This window comes from Doryrhamphus excisus, chromosome 21, assembly GCF_030265055.1.
Source record: "Doryrhamphus excisus isolate RoL2022-K1 chromosome 21, RoL_Dexc_1.0, whole genome shotgun sequence".
Taxonomy (NCBI): Eukaryota; Metazoa; Chordata; class Actinopteri; order Syngnathiformes; family Syngnathidae; genus Doryrhamphus; species Doryrhamphus excisus.
In genome coordinates this window covers 10,489,462-10,503,983 of record NC_080486.1, presented here as the reverse complement: position 1 = coordinate 10,503,983, position 14,522 = coordinate 10,489,462, and the positions used below count along the sequence as shown (strand labels likewise).

At 41.8% G+C, this 14,522-nt stretch overlaps 1 protein-coding gene across 2 annotated transcripts in view; it reads right to left on the bottom strand.

Moving 5' to 3' along the window:
* kcnb2b (potassium voltage-gated channel subfamily B member 2b) overlaps positions 1–14,522 on the bottom strand; it is a 99,510-nt gene that overhangs the window by 82,417 nt on the left and 2,571 nt on the right. The gene's annotated exons all lie outside the window — the stretch shown is intronic.

Below are 14,522 nucleotides of genomic sequence, written 5' to 3'. Positions count from 1 at the left end.
AAATAAGCTGTTTTTAAGCATGAAGACTATTTCATGCCAAAAAGTGTTGGTATATGAATTTTTTTTAAAGGTTTGATTCTGCAGTACAAGCGTTGCGAGGGTCAGACAAACACGCTCATTAAAGATTTACTCCCGTCTAACAGGCAGCAACATAGGAAAGATGGCGGGGCGTACTAACATGCACAAGGAACACTAATGGATGAAAGCCACCGTGAAAACTTGTCACATGTTTACAAAGTATTGATTTGAACAAGGTAGCCATGTTTTGTCCTGGAGGTGAGTAAAGTGAAATATCGTGGGCAATGTTAATACTTGCAGGAACAACCTATGGGACTTCTTGTTTTACTTTGCTGCTTTTTCCATGTGTGTGTGTCTGACAGCTCCTCGTTTCAAGTCAAGCCCGGACATTAATATTTCATGTCAAACTATCACAGTGTGTTCCTCCTTTAGAACGCTACCACTACGAAACAAAAAGAGCAGATGTAGTATCGACCGCTGATAAGTCATACGGAGTTAAATTCAAATGAGAAAATACATGCAAACTCCACACAGAGATAGCCGAGGGTGGAATTGAACTCGGGTCTAGTCGCTGTGAGGCCTGCAAGCTAACCACTTGTTCGCCGTGCAGCCCCTCTATGTTTCATCACAAACAAAAAAATTTGTTTCTACCTTTTTTTCCATTTTTTAGTAATCAGTAGTAGAACATCCGGAAGTTTTGGGAAAATATCAGTTCCCAACTAAAAAAAAGAAACATTCATTTTATACCGTTTTTCCTCATGAGAGTCGTGGGGGTGCTTGAGCCTATCCCAGCTGTCTTCGAGCGAGAGGCGGGGTATACACCCGGGACTGGTGGCCAGCCAATTACAGGGCACATATAGACAAACAACCATTCACACTCACATTCATACCTATGGACAATTTGGAGTCGCTAATTAACCTAGCATGTTTTTGGAATGTGGGAGGGAACCGGAGTACCGGGAGAAAACCCACGCATGCACGAGGAGAACATACAAACTCCACACAGAGATGGCCAAGGGTGGAATTGAACCTTGGTCTCCTAGCTGTGAGGTCTGCGCGCTAACCACTAGACCGCCGTGCCGCCCGGTATCGTTCTTGAATGCTTCTAATCTAATATCATACCATCAGAAAGGGGTCGGACGCAGTTAGCATGTATGCATCCACTTAACATGTGTTTCGCAGAGTCGCTGATTAGCCTTGAACCCCTGAAAAATCAGTGCATCTCGAACCCCCCCCCCACACACTGTGACTTTACTTTGGCCCTCGTTTACGGCAGCACCGCTAATTGATTCGTCAAGAAGCGGCGGACATCGCCTCGTGTCCTTATGCTCGCTGGTGGTGTCGTCACAGCGGGATTAAGGCGGCAGCAGCCCGTGGGGGTGGGGTGTGGGTGTGTGTGTGTGGGGGGGTTAGTCATTGGTGAGGGTGTGTCTGTGCCCTGCGCCTGTGAGTCAGACTGACAGGAGGTTGGATTTACACCGCCCCACGCTACTTTTAATCCCCGCAAGAAGTCCCGACTCGCAATTAGGAAAAAGCGCACCCCCCCACACCCCCTCCCTCGGCTCCTGAAATCTGCGACATCTTCAAGGCGCCAAAGTGGTAAATATGTTTAAATGAATATTTATTGAACCTTTAAACTATTAAATATTAAAAATATAATACGTCCACCATGTTCCCTCTCATAAAAGTGTAATATTATATTACACTATATATAATATAAGTGTAATAATATATTGTAATAATATTTTAATATAAAATAAAAATATTTAATATATAATAAAAATATATAATAATATTTTTAAATAATATATTTAGATTGTTTTATGGGGAAAAAAACTTTTAAAAAATGCCCAAAAAATTATTCCTAGATTAAATATTTGTAATAATATTATAAAACATATCCTGGCCAACTTTTGTACAAGTAGCTTTAAAATACTGACCTACTGTATCTATTCAATACAAAACAAATAGGTAAGCACAATGGTTTATTGGTCGCCAATAATCTGTCGATTGTTCTTCATTATTTATTTATAGAAAGTCGCCGCTTGTTTATCGTGGTTAATTGGTTCCAGACCCAACCGACATCGAAGAATTTCCTCAGAGTAGGATTCAATATTCATGAATTTAAGATTTTCTGAGTTAGGATTATAGAAAACGTCTTAATAACTTTCTAAATAACAGTTTTAACAATTATTAGAGCCCTGCAGACATGAAATAACACCCCTATATCAAACTACAGAGCTCAATAGTTACCATCTTATTTGTTCTAAAGTCATAAAAGTGTTTCAAACGGAGTGGACAAAGTAAAAAGGCAAATATATACCACTTCCACACGGAATGGGAGGATAACTACGTCGGGCATGGCATGCCTGACTCCATTTTTCTTAGTCGATTAATCTGAAGTTTGTTGTTTCAGTTAACTCAAAGCTGATGTGTGTGAATATTTTGTTTGCCCTAAAACACAAACATAATAGGTTGGCTTTAATTATCCCTCTACAAACGCTGCAATTAATCATTATTTTCTTAGTCGATTAATCTGATGTTTGTTGTTTCAGTTAACTCAAAGCTGATGTGTGTGAATATTTTGTTTGCCCTAAAACACAAACATAATAGGTCGGCTTTAATTATCCATCTACAAACGCTGCAATTAATCATTATTTTCTTAGTGGATTAATCTGAAGTTTGTTGTTTCAGTTAACTCAAAGCTAATGTGTGTGAATATTTTGTTTGCCCTAAAACACAAACATAATAGGTCGGCTTTAATTATCCATCTACAAACGCTGCAATTAATCATTATTTTCTTAGTCGATTAATCTGAAGTTTGTTGTTTCAGTTAACTCAAAGCTGATGTGTGTGAATATTTTGTTTCCCTAAAACACAAACACAATAGGTCCGCTTTAATTATCCATCTACAAACGCTGCAATTAATCATTATTTTCTTAGTCGATTAATCTGAAGTTTGTTGTTTCACTTAACTCAAAGCTGATGTGTGTGAATATTTTGTTTGCCCTAAAACACAAACATAATAGGTCGGCTTTAATTATCCATCTACAAACGCTGCAATTAATCATTATTTTCTTAGTGGATTAATCTGAAGTTTGTTGTTTCAGTTAACTCAAAGCTAATGTGTGTGAATATTTTGTTTGCCCTAAAACACAAACATAATAGGTCGGCTTTAATTATCCATCTACAAACGCTGCAATTAATCATTATTTTCTTAGTCGATTAATCTGAAGTTTGTTGTTTCAGTTAACTCAAAGCTGATGTGTGTGAATATTTTGTTTCCCTAAAACACAAACACAATAGGTCGGCTTTAATTATCCATCTACAAACGCTGCAATTAATCATTATTTTCTTAGTCGATTAATCTGAAGTTTGTTGTTTCACTTAACTCAAAGCTGATGTGTGTGAATATTTTGTTTGCCCTAAAACACAAACATAATAGGTCGGCTTTAATTATCCATCTACAAACGCTGCAATTAATCATTATTTTCTTAGTCGATTAATCTGAAGTTTGTTGTTTCAGTTAACTCAAAGCTGATGTGTGTGAATATTTTGTTTGCCCTAAAACACAAAGATAATAGGTCGGCTTTAATGGATGACTGAGGAAATTTGGAATTAGAATATTTACCTATTAATCAATTATTTGATTAATTAATCACTTATTTTCTATAATAGAAAAGGATAACAATCTGGTACATGCTAAAGAGAGACACAGAAAGTGATGGAAACATGTTAAATTGTTCAAATGTGAACGTATGAGGTACTTGAATGCAACTTTGTAGGTCTTGACTGGTGAAACCGCTTCTTAAATACGTCTTTTGGTGCTGAATAGCACGATGAGGCAACGAATCCCATGTGAATAAAGAAGGGGAAAATCCATATTGCAGCCACAACAGAAGGGATGACTCACATGTCGGGGTGGATGAATTACTGCCTCAACCTGATTTAATACATGACATTATAATCCGCATTAGCCTTTGTCCACTCTACCCATTTAAAAGAAAACAATCTAATCTCTGTCAGTATTTTCTAGAAACAAGGAGATTCCGTATTTTCCGGTTTAATAGTTGGCATAATTGCACATTGTTGTTTTGCGTCGTTAAGACCGACCGCTGTATTATTAAGAGATGAGCGTTATATCTACCTGGCTCGAGATGACTTCCCTGACGAATTAAATAGACTTTTAAATTGGTTTCAGCGAAAGCAAGACTATCTAAGCGCTTATTATGGGAGCGCCATCGCTCAAAACGCCAACAACAATGCTGGAAACGGGACAACACCGGCGATACTTTGCATCGCATCGACACTCATCCATCACAATTAGCATCGTTATTTGCTTGGCCACACCTTATTCATGACTTTGGAACAGAAGAAGAAGAAGCCCGGCTACTTAAGACTAAAGAGGTGGCCTTTAGATACTGTCACGCTGCTTTAAGGAGGAATTTATTGCAAAACAAGTATACTTGAAAAATCGCTAGCTGGTGCGCTGCCAGAAAACGGCAGCGAGATTGCGGTTCACTGGGGTGCCCCCGTGAGGAAGGAGTTGCAAAGGAGAGAAGGAAAGGGTGGCGGCTGAAGAGGCGATGAGTGATTTTGGAGCAAAGGTGAACGACTGAAGGACACTTAAGCGCTGAATGAAGTGAGCAAAGCAAATTTCACACAAGAGGAAGCTTGTGAGAGTGTTGTATTTATGGTTAATATACTGTATAGAGGAAGCCAAACGGTCTCACACACGTATACACATTATGACTGGCCGGGAAAGGAAGACGGATTTGGGGTCACAATTAGCGACAAAGATACAAAAATAAATGTATGTACCCGTTTCTGTAAGCCAACTCTGCTCGTAAAGGGTTGAAAATTTGACATAACATGCACCCCTACTGTGTTATCATCCGTGGCTCTGCTACCAAACCCCAACGTTTGACCCCATAAGTCAGATCCGCTTGAAATTTCTCCAAAGCAGTCGACAAAAACACAGTGGAACTTTAGCCAAAATGCCACCAAATGTGGCACACACCTTTAGGGGTTTGGCAGGCACATGTCTGGATAGAAAGAAAGGAGGCAAGGAGGCGAGGAGGCGAGGAAGGAGGCAAGGAGGCAAGGAACGAAGGAAAGAAAGAAGGAAGGAAGGAGGCAAGGAATGAAGGAGGCAAGGAGAGAAGGAGGCAAGAAAGGAAGAAAGGAAGGAGGCAAGGAAGGAGGCAAGGAAGGAGGCAAAGAAGGAAGGAAGGAGGCAAAGAAGGAAGGAAGGAGGCGAAAAAGGAAAGAAGGAGACAAGGAAGGAAGAAAGGAAAAAGGCAAGGAGGCAAGGGAGGAAGGAGGCAAGGAAGGAGGCAAGGTAGGATGGAAGTAAAGGAGGCAAGGAAGGAAGGAAGGAAGGAAGGAAGGAAGGAAGGAAGGAAGGAACGAACGAACGAGGCAAGGAATGAAGGAAGGAGGCAAGGAATGAAGGAAGGAAGGAGGCAAGGAAGGAGGCAAAGAAGGAAGGAAGTAGGCAAGAAAGGAAAGGAGGCAAGGAAGGAGGAAAGGAAAAAGGCAAGGAACAAAGGAGGCAAGGAGGAAAGGGAGGAAGGAGGCAAGGGAGGAGGCAAGGAAGGAAGGAAGGAGGCAAGAAAGGAAGGAGGCAAGAAAGGAAAGAAGGAGGCAAGGAACGAAGGAACGAACAAACGAAGGAAGGAAGGAGGCAAGGAACGAAGGAAGGAGGCAAGGAGGCAAGGAACGAAAGAAGGAACAAAGGAAGGAGGCAAGGAGGCAAGGAACAAAGGAAGGAACAAAGAAAGGAGGCAAGGAAGGAGGCAAGGAGGGAGGCAAGGAAGGAAGGAGGCAAGGAGGCAAGGAAGGAGGCAAAGAGGGAGTCAAGGAAGAAGGCAAGGAAGGAAGGAGGCTAGGAATGAAGGAAGGAAGGAGGCAAGGAAGGAAGGAAGGAACGAACGAAGGAAGGAAGGACAGGAGTGATAGGAAGTCGAGACTCTACTTTTCCGAAGGAAGGACAGGAGTGACAGGAAGTAGAGACTGTACTTTTCATGAAAAAGAATGTGTTGAAGTGTCTGCTTGTGAATGGACACCAGCACTGCACATACAACACCGATCCATAAAACAAGACAAACGAGTCTTTCACCATACGAATCAATACCCGAGTCATCCAATCAATAGTAGGCAAGGCTTTAAACAAATGAATGTCACATCCCTTTAATACACTACCATAAGAACAGGAACACACCTGACAACCTGTGTGGATTTTAGCTGTGCTGCTTTGACTCCAAACGTCACCCTGGTCTAGGACTGTCCAGGACTGTTCAGGACTGTCCCGGTCGTCCCTGTGTGCCCTCTGGCCAGCCAGGTCATTGCTTCAAATGGCAGTAAGCTGATTATAATCAACTGTGCTACTAAACCACTGTATCCAAGCTTCTAGTTGACTGACAATAGAACAGGTGAGTAGAAATACAACATTTTTAGGAGGTAACGCTACTAAACAATTGCATTAAAAAAAAAAAACAACAGAGGCCAATATAGGAGATAAAAATGGCCTTGTCAACGCACCAGGCAGTGGCTGCAACCTTTTTTAACCTCACTAATTTGCACTTCTCCCATATGCACTGCTTTTGTTTTTTTTAAATAATCACTTCTATCCAAGTGTGTCTGCTGAAGGCCTATAAAAGCGTCTGATCGGCTTGGAAGAGGGATTCTTTCTTCTTGTGCATAAACACAAACTCAGTCTGCCTGGTTCCTTTCAGAACAAAAAGAGGGGCAAAATTATTACATCTCAGAATCACACACATATAGATTTTCCTTTTAAGCCATGGAAGAGAACCCAAAAGAGACTTTTATCGCCCTGACCCGACACTTCCAAAGTGTCAAAAAACCCAAACAGGAAGCAGACTGAAGCTGTAGATTTGCAGTGGATTGGAGGTCGACTATGTGTGTGTGTGTGTGTGTGTGTGTGTGGCGTGGACCAGCTGCTCTGTCTTCTCACATCGTCTGTACAGAGATGAAATGCTCCCTCAGTGTCGATAAGTCATCATGGGTGCACGCCGCGGTCGCCGGGGCAACAGCGCAAAAACACAAATGAAGTCAAATGATTGCACGCCAATGCGCTGCCGAGCGGTCTGATGTGGATCGGGGGGGGGGGGGGGGGGGGGGGGGGTCAACAATGCTAAAGTTGATCGATGGGGTGATAAATGTAATAACGGCGCGGTAAATAGCAATCGTGCTCCGGGAAGGAAATTCAGCCCCCCCCAGTGCAAAAGCAGTGTGAAAGCTTTAAAACAACATGAATGTGTATTTCAAGTGAGGCCATGAAAGCACAGAGAGCGAGGGAGTCGGGGGGGGGGGATTGAAGGGTTCCAAAAGGGAGACGTCACAGTTGCAATAACTTGCAACAAAAAAAAAAAAGCTGGCTCAGCTTTTTGTTTTCTAATAAAGTCTACACAAGGGCAAGCCTGCCAAGCAGAAGTGTGCGTTACAGCATGCATGAACCGCCGATGTGCGATCACTGGAGCATGTAATAGACACCCAGTGTCCATGTGAATGATCCTGCAAGTCTTGCTGTCTTTTCCACACAATTTAGGATTGGGGGGGTGTGGGGGGGGGGCACAGCAAACGACAAGGAGACCCCAGAGGCTAACGAGGAGGCACCGAGAAGGAGGATAGGGAGGAAATGAGGAAGGCAGGACGAAGAGGGAACACATTAGCCTCTTACCCCCACTGCCACTCAGGCGGGTGATGCAGTCTCTCGCTGTACTGCGCCAAAGCCACGCCCCCCCCCCATGGGGCTATTTTTTGACACTATAATACATCTGTGCAGAATTCAGTACAGAATTTTATTTTATTTGTTTTGTTTTTTTAATTTGTTTAAATTATTATTTATTCAAAAATATTATTTTATTATTAGTAATATTTTATTTATTATTATATTTATATGTATTATTAATTATAATAATTATTATAATTATTATTAGTATTACTATTTAATTATAATTATCTAAGGCGGTACTTAATAATAATAAAAATAATACCTAAGCTAACGGCTACTAAGCTAATCATACTGGACACGGGACACATGACCGGACCGACATACAAAATACAGTACTAAAAAAATAATTACAGCAAAGAATTGAAAAAAAAAATGATAAAAAAAGACATTTTTATCCCTTTGGATGTCTTGTACACCATAAGGGGCGTTGCAAAAGAGGGAGAGACACTATGTTCAATTCTCCTTGATGTTCACTATATTTGACTTTGCATTCCTTTTCAAGTCCACGCTGCCGCCATAAGAGCCTGTCAGACAAAACGAAGGCTAAAGTTTCAAAAAACAACAAAAGTGATCTCCTTACTTTTGTAACACAGAACATTGTAAAATGAGGACCACTTGTACATGCAATACCTATTATGGTGAGCCAAGTACAGCTTTCCCTGTATTTTTATGAAATAATCAATAAATCTTACAAAATAATGAGTCAATGGGACCTATAGAGATAGGACCGTTTTTTCTTTAATTAAATTACTGTAAATCCCGTACTATTACGCAAACCTAAATATAAGCTGTACCCATCAAATTTAAGGAAAACTGATTAGCTTCAATGAGATGCCCCCCCCCCCCCCCCCCACCTTCCATAGTAACACTACACTTGATCAAACCTAGTTAAGATTTGTCAGATCAAAACAAAATCACTGTACAAAACGTGTGATATTTGCTTCTATTGCAGACATACACTTCCTGTTTTCAGCACTCATGGGAATTGTAGTTCTTTTAAGCCATTAATTAGCCACATCATTGTTTAATCCGCAGGGTTCAAAACATGAAAAAAGTAGTGGTGTATAATTTGGAAAATGACTAATCTATTCCATAGTCAATCCTGCCATCATAAAACATTTAGTAACTGTACAGTCATTACTTAGCATAGCATAGCATAGCATTTTATCATGTTGCAAACTTTGCTGTGATTTAATATTGACAAATTATTGCTGCTGCTGTCAATTTTCTGGTGTGCAATGCTTATTTTTACTTCCAAAATTTCCCTGCACATTGCACTGAGCAGCCAGGACAATGATATATGTAGTAAAAAAAAATGCCGAAAGTCTATGTCACCACATTTCCTTAGCTGATATCATGTTCAAAGCTAATTCACGATGGCCAGACTAGACTAGACTAGACGACCTGGTGGGATGCTGGTGTGTTTTAGGCACATTTATATCAATTTGAATTGCAATGTAATATTGCTGACGAAAAAAAAAAAACTTGCTGAATGGATTCTCCCCTGTTCCCTAAACACTGCAAACATCTTATAGCACACAATTTTCCATCCATCTTAATTTATGAATCACTGTTGAAGCACTGCGACGCCATCTCCGCCGAGCTGTAACTCTTCCACATGCATTTCTCTGTGGTAATCAAGCAAATTAAAGCGGGCCCAGCAGAGGGTCAATTTAGCAAAGCAAAGCAAAAAAAAAAAAAAAAAAAGAGAGAGAGAGACAGGAAACACACACACACTGCTGTAAAAAAAAAAAAAAAAAAAACGGCACGTAACGTCATTCTAAGTAAATGAGCATGAATGCAACATCATGACAGCTGTCATTCTCTCCAATTCCGATCATGAAATATGGTATTTGATATCATTGTTATAGTCCTCTTTCAGGAAATGGTGTTTTTATTGCAGGCGGCTAATTGACATCGACAAAGAGCACTCCCGGAGAATGAGCTGCATCAGTAGCTTTCTCTCTAAATAACCCTCCTGTGCACTCTACAAGTTCCCTTTCAACTCCGGGTGCGGAAGATGCTCCCTTTATTTACTAGAAACACGGCTTTAGTGGGATCGATACCAGGTTGCCGTTGCCCGAGCCGGCTCGTTTTGAATATGACCTTGGGATGATTCTCTTGGCAGAACCCAAATGAGATCCGGCAAGCATGGATGATAACATCACACGGGGGGAATATTATCAGTATAACACATCTAACGGTTTGTAGGGGTGGGCACTTGACTTCATTTGGCCCACCTTCATTTTGATTAATTATGTTATTTATAGACTGCACAGTGGTCGAGTGGTTAGCGCGTAGACCTCACAGCTAGGAGACCCGGGTTCAATCCCACCCTCGGCCATCTCTGATGTTCTCCCTGTGCATGCGTGGGTTTTCTCCGGGTACTCCGGTTTCCTCCCACATTCCAAAAACATGCTAGGTTAATTAGCGACTCCAAATTGTCCGTAGGTATGAATGTGAGTGTGAATGGTTGTTTGTCTATATGTGCCCTGTGATTGGCTGGCGACCAGTCTAGGGTGTACCCCGCCTTACGCCCGAAGACAGCTGGGATAGGCTCCAGCACCCCCCGCGACCGTCGTGAGGAAAAGCGGTAGAAAATGAATGAATGAATGAATGTTATTTATAGGCTGCACAGTGGTCAAGTGGTTAGCGCGTGGACCTCACAGCTAGGAGACCCGGGTTAAATTCCACCCTCGGCCATCTCTGATGTTCTCCCTGTGCATGCATGGGATTCCTCCCACATTCCAAAAACATGCTAGGTTATAATTAGCAACTCCAAATTGTCCATAGGTATAAATGTGAGTATGAATGGTTGTTTGTCTATATGTGCCCTGTGATTGGCTGGCGACCAGTCCAGGGTGTACCCCGCCTCTCGCCCGAGGACAGCTGGGATAGGCTCCAGCACCCCCCACAAACCTCGTGAGGATAATCGGTAGAAAATTAATGAATGTTATTTATCATTTTTCCGAAGTTATTCCCATCCCCTAAATACAGTGGTTATCAAATAGTGGGGCGGGCGCGGTGAGATGTCAAAAGGGCCCAAAAAACTGCAACAATGTCCACTAGCATAACTAACCTGCTTAGCAACCAAGCTACAACAACAACGTTATTGTAGAAGCTAACACCAAAGAACTACTTTTCCGCCGTACTGACACAGTACCTCATTCTGAGAGGTAACGCAAGCTACTGGAGTTTCTGCATAGCTTGAATTTACCAGCCTAAAAGGTAGCACAAGTGATGTATCTTAAGTGCTGAAAGGCTTTATCAATATCCACGTATACATGGACACAAATATTCCAATTGCATTCAGTTTATTTGCTACTAGCAAGATTTAATTTGATCTTTTCCTGTTTAAATTTATCCCGTGTGAGTTCTTTCAGTGCATGCTCAGATATGACGTAACACGCAGCTCGAGATGTTGTTCGGTTTTAAAAATGGAGGCAAGCAATCGGCACTGGAGTGCTGCGAAAAGTTCGTTTTTGGACTGGACGAACGGAAAAAGTGGCAATGCGGAGTTATTCCAACAAGTGAAAGAAAAACTGGAGGAAGTCTGTATCACGTGATGTTGGTGTTTACGTTTTACTGCGCATGCCCCATTGACTATTCCGTTTGATTGCATGTAGACAATAGATTGGATTATTCCTTTCCATGTATACCATTGTTTTCGGAAAAATCAGATCAGAAAGATTCCATTCGGAAAGAGGAAAACTCCTTATGTAAATGTGGCTAATGAAGCAGTTTATATCTACCACGGAGGTGTTTTTGTTCCCAGTATGATTCCCTAACGTGAACTGTCGCTTGTACTATAGCTAGCTCGTGGATCGTTGTGTAGCAGCTGTCCCATTGACTATTCTGTTTGATTATAGCGCCGCATGTAGACAAAAGATTGGATTATTCCTTTCCATGTATACTATTGTTTTCGGAAAGATTCCATTCTTCATGTATACGTGGCTAATTAAACTTTTCCCACTAATGCAAAACGCTGAAAGATGCATGGCCCTGACTGAACGGAAGTATTTCAAACTTCACAGACACTAGACAATGTCGGACACCTCTATGATCAATGTTAGCGCCGGCGCTCACGCAGCCTTCTACAAGAACTACATGTCACCAACAATCTAGAAGGTTCTCTCTGATCTGATTATGATTGTGGGATAAAGAGGATTTAGGTGCCGGTGCCTAAATGCAAGGCTGCAGTGATTAGAGGCCTGTCGGAAGGCTTATGCAACTGCGGGAGGCTGCAGGGGGGAGTAGAAGTTGCGCCTCCACCTAAAATTCCAGCACTGTAACGCATCCCGATGGTTGATGCTGAAGGCCAAAGCAGATGTGTGAATCAACCATAACTCTTGCAAGGTTAAGGATGAGACAAATAACTGACTTGATTAATCTGATTTCAATGAGTATGATTTCCAAGGTCAGCAAACGGCGGGCGGTCTATAAACTTGTATGTCTGACCAACAAAAAATAATAAAAAAAAAACACAATTCCTCCCTAAAATATCACCACCTATTGATTTAATCTTCTGAAGAACGACCACAATTCCCGCAGAGTTGAAAAGGCTGACGACACGATGACAAGCCTGACTGGGATGAAAAACGGCACCTCGTTTCGCGTTCATATTTCATATTTAGCTCGGGAATGACATCCCAAATATTTTATTCAGTGAAGTAAAAAGCCCCGCGGGGGGAACAATCCAGCTGCTAAATTACATTTCTTCCATTTTTATGCCTCGCGTGAACAAATAATTGTAATTAATTCAAAAGCAACAAGCTGAAATGTCAAGTATAAACAATAATCTCTTTAAAAACGCTCCGGGATATTGACTGATTACAAGAGGTTTTTCCTGGCTTGGCTGAGGGAATTCAAAACACTTTAGAAATGTTTTGATTCATACAGGAATTGGTAGAAATTCCGAACGAAGATCAAAACCAGTGGTCAATATCGAATAACCTCGAACTACAAAGTCGATTTTATTATTATGTGACCGTAACCGTTACCTGCGACCTCAGTAATGTGGTTGGAACTAGAACTGGGATCGGCGGTGCAGATCACTGCAAAGCCAAACCGTCCGAATTGGGGTACCACCAAACAGAACATCATCGTTACCCAAATCCGTTATCGGTTAAGCTGTCAATAAAGAGTTACCAGAACCTGGTAACTGTATCTGATTTTAGAAATATTTAATTATTCTTGACAGCAGCCCCCCCGAACCCCTGAGCTTATCCTGCTTTGGGGGCCCCTGGATGTCTAGGACTGGCTCCATCTGCTACTAAGATGACAAGCTAAGACATGACTGGATGCTCAAAACCCGTGTCCCTTTCTATGACGAGTTCATCAAGAATGACTTGCAAAGATCCAATTCCGTATCCTGGGGTACTGCTACCACCAATGCATCTCTCCATGTATTATTATGTTCAAGAATCCTTGAACTTATAGTCACATCCAATATACGGTTCTACATCAGAACCATTTCTCCTGAGCATATCACTGGTGGGTTTCCATCGACACCTTCCCAAGGGTTCAACCCGTGTCCCCAAAAAGGCTTCCCTGACCTCAGCCATCGGAGTCTATTTTGAAACTCTCCACTGTGCGCCCACATGACTGAGCCATTGAAGTCACGTTCCGATTCCTCCTCCCATAGCACTCAGAACAATGTCAATGCAATTTGAATTAGGGTGGGATTTCCCTTTCAGAGGCTAGCATGGGCTTCCCTTAGCTTCCCTTTCCTGTTAGCATTACCGAGAAGAGAAATAGTGTGTGCGGGAATATCACATGCAGGATGAGTGGTACAGTGAACATAACATAAACCATCTTCTATGTACAAACCCGACACCACAATAGAACACGGCACCAACACGGAATGTCCCTTTTAGTTACATAAACAAAACATACAACCGTGCGTGTGACCCTGCCTTTATGATCCACCGACATGGAATATAATCCCGTCCGGCATTGCCCTACCCTGCCCTGATGAGATCGGGACACTGGAGACCCAACGTAAATGACCAGTGATTGGATTTCATCGAGGCTGACCTACCTAATTGAGAAGTGAGTCAGAGCACGGATGGAATGAGTCGGAGGAAGGAGTTGAAGGAGATGTCACTGTTTTTATCAGGGTGGGAGGGTGTGGGGGGGGTAGCCTTGACATTGCTGCACACTCATTTGATCCTTGGAATGAATAGGTGTTAAATCTGTCTGCAGAGTCATAGAGACTCTTCATGAGCTTTTAAAGACCGTTCATAAGCATACTTTGTTGACATTGCTGACCTTTTGGAGTATTTTTTATTATTTTGCATATTCGATCTACAACATTTTCAATACTTTGAGTGGCAGTTGGTGATATCTAAGGGATTCACCCATTATAAACATTAGGATATGGTAGCGGTTCATAGGAATATCCTACATACGGTTGACAGTAGCTGCTACACAATGATCCACTAGCTAGCTATAAATGCAACGGTTCATGTTTGCGGAGACTAGCGACTTAGGGAATCATACTGGGAGCAAAAACAACCTCCGTGGCAGATATAAACACATTTACATGAGGAGTTTTTCCTCTTTCCGAATGACTTTTCCCGAAAACAATGGTATACAAAGAAAGGAATATTCCAGTATCTTGTATAATCAAACGGAATAGTCAATGGGGCAATCGCAGTAAAACGTAAACATCAAAACATCAACATCACGTGATACCGTTTTTTTCTTTCGCTTGTTGGAATAACTCCGTATTGCTAGTTTTCCCCGT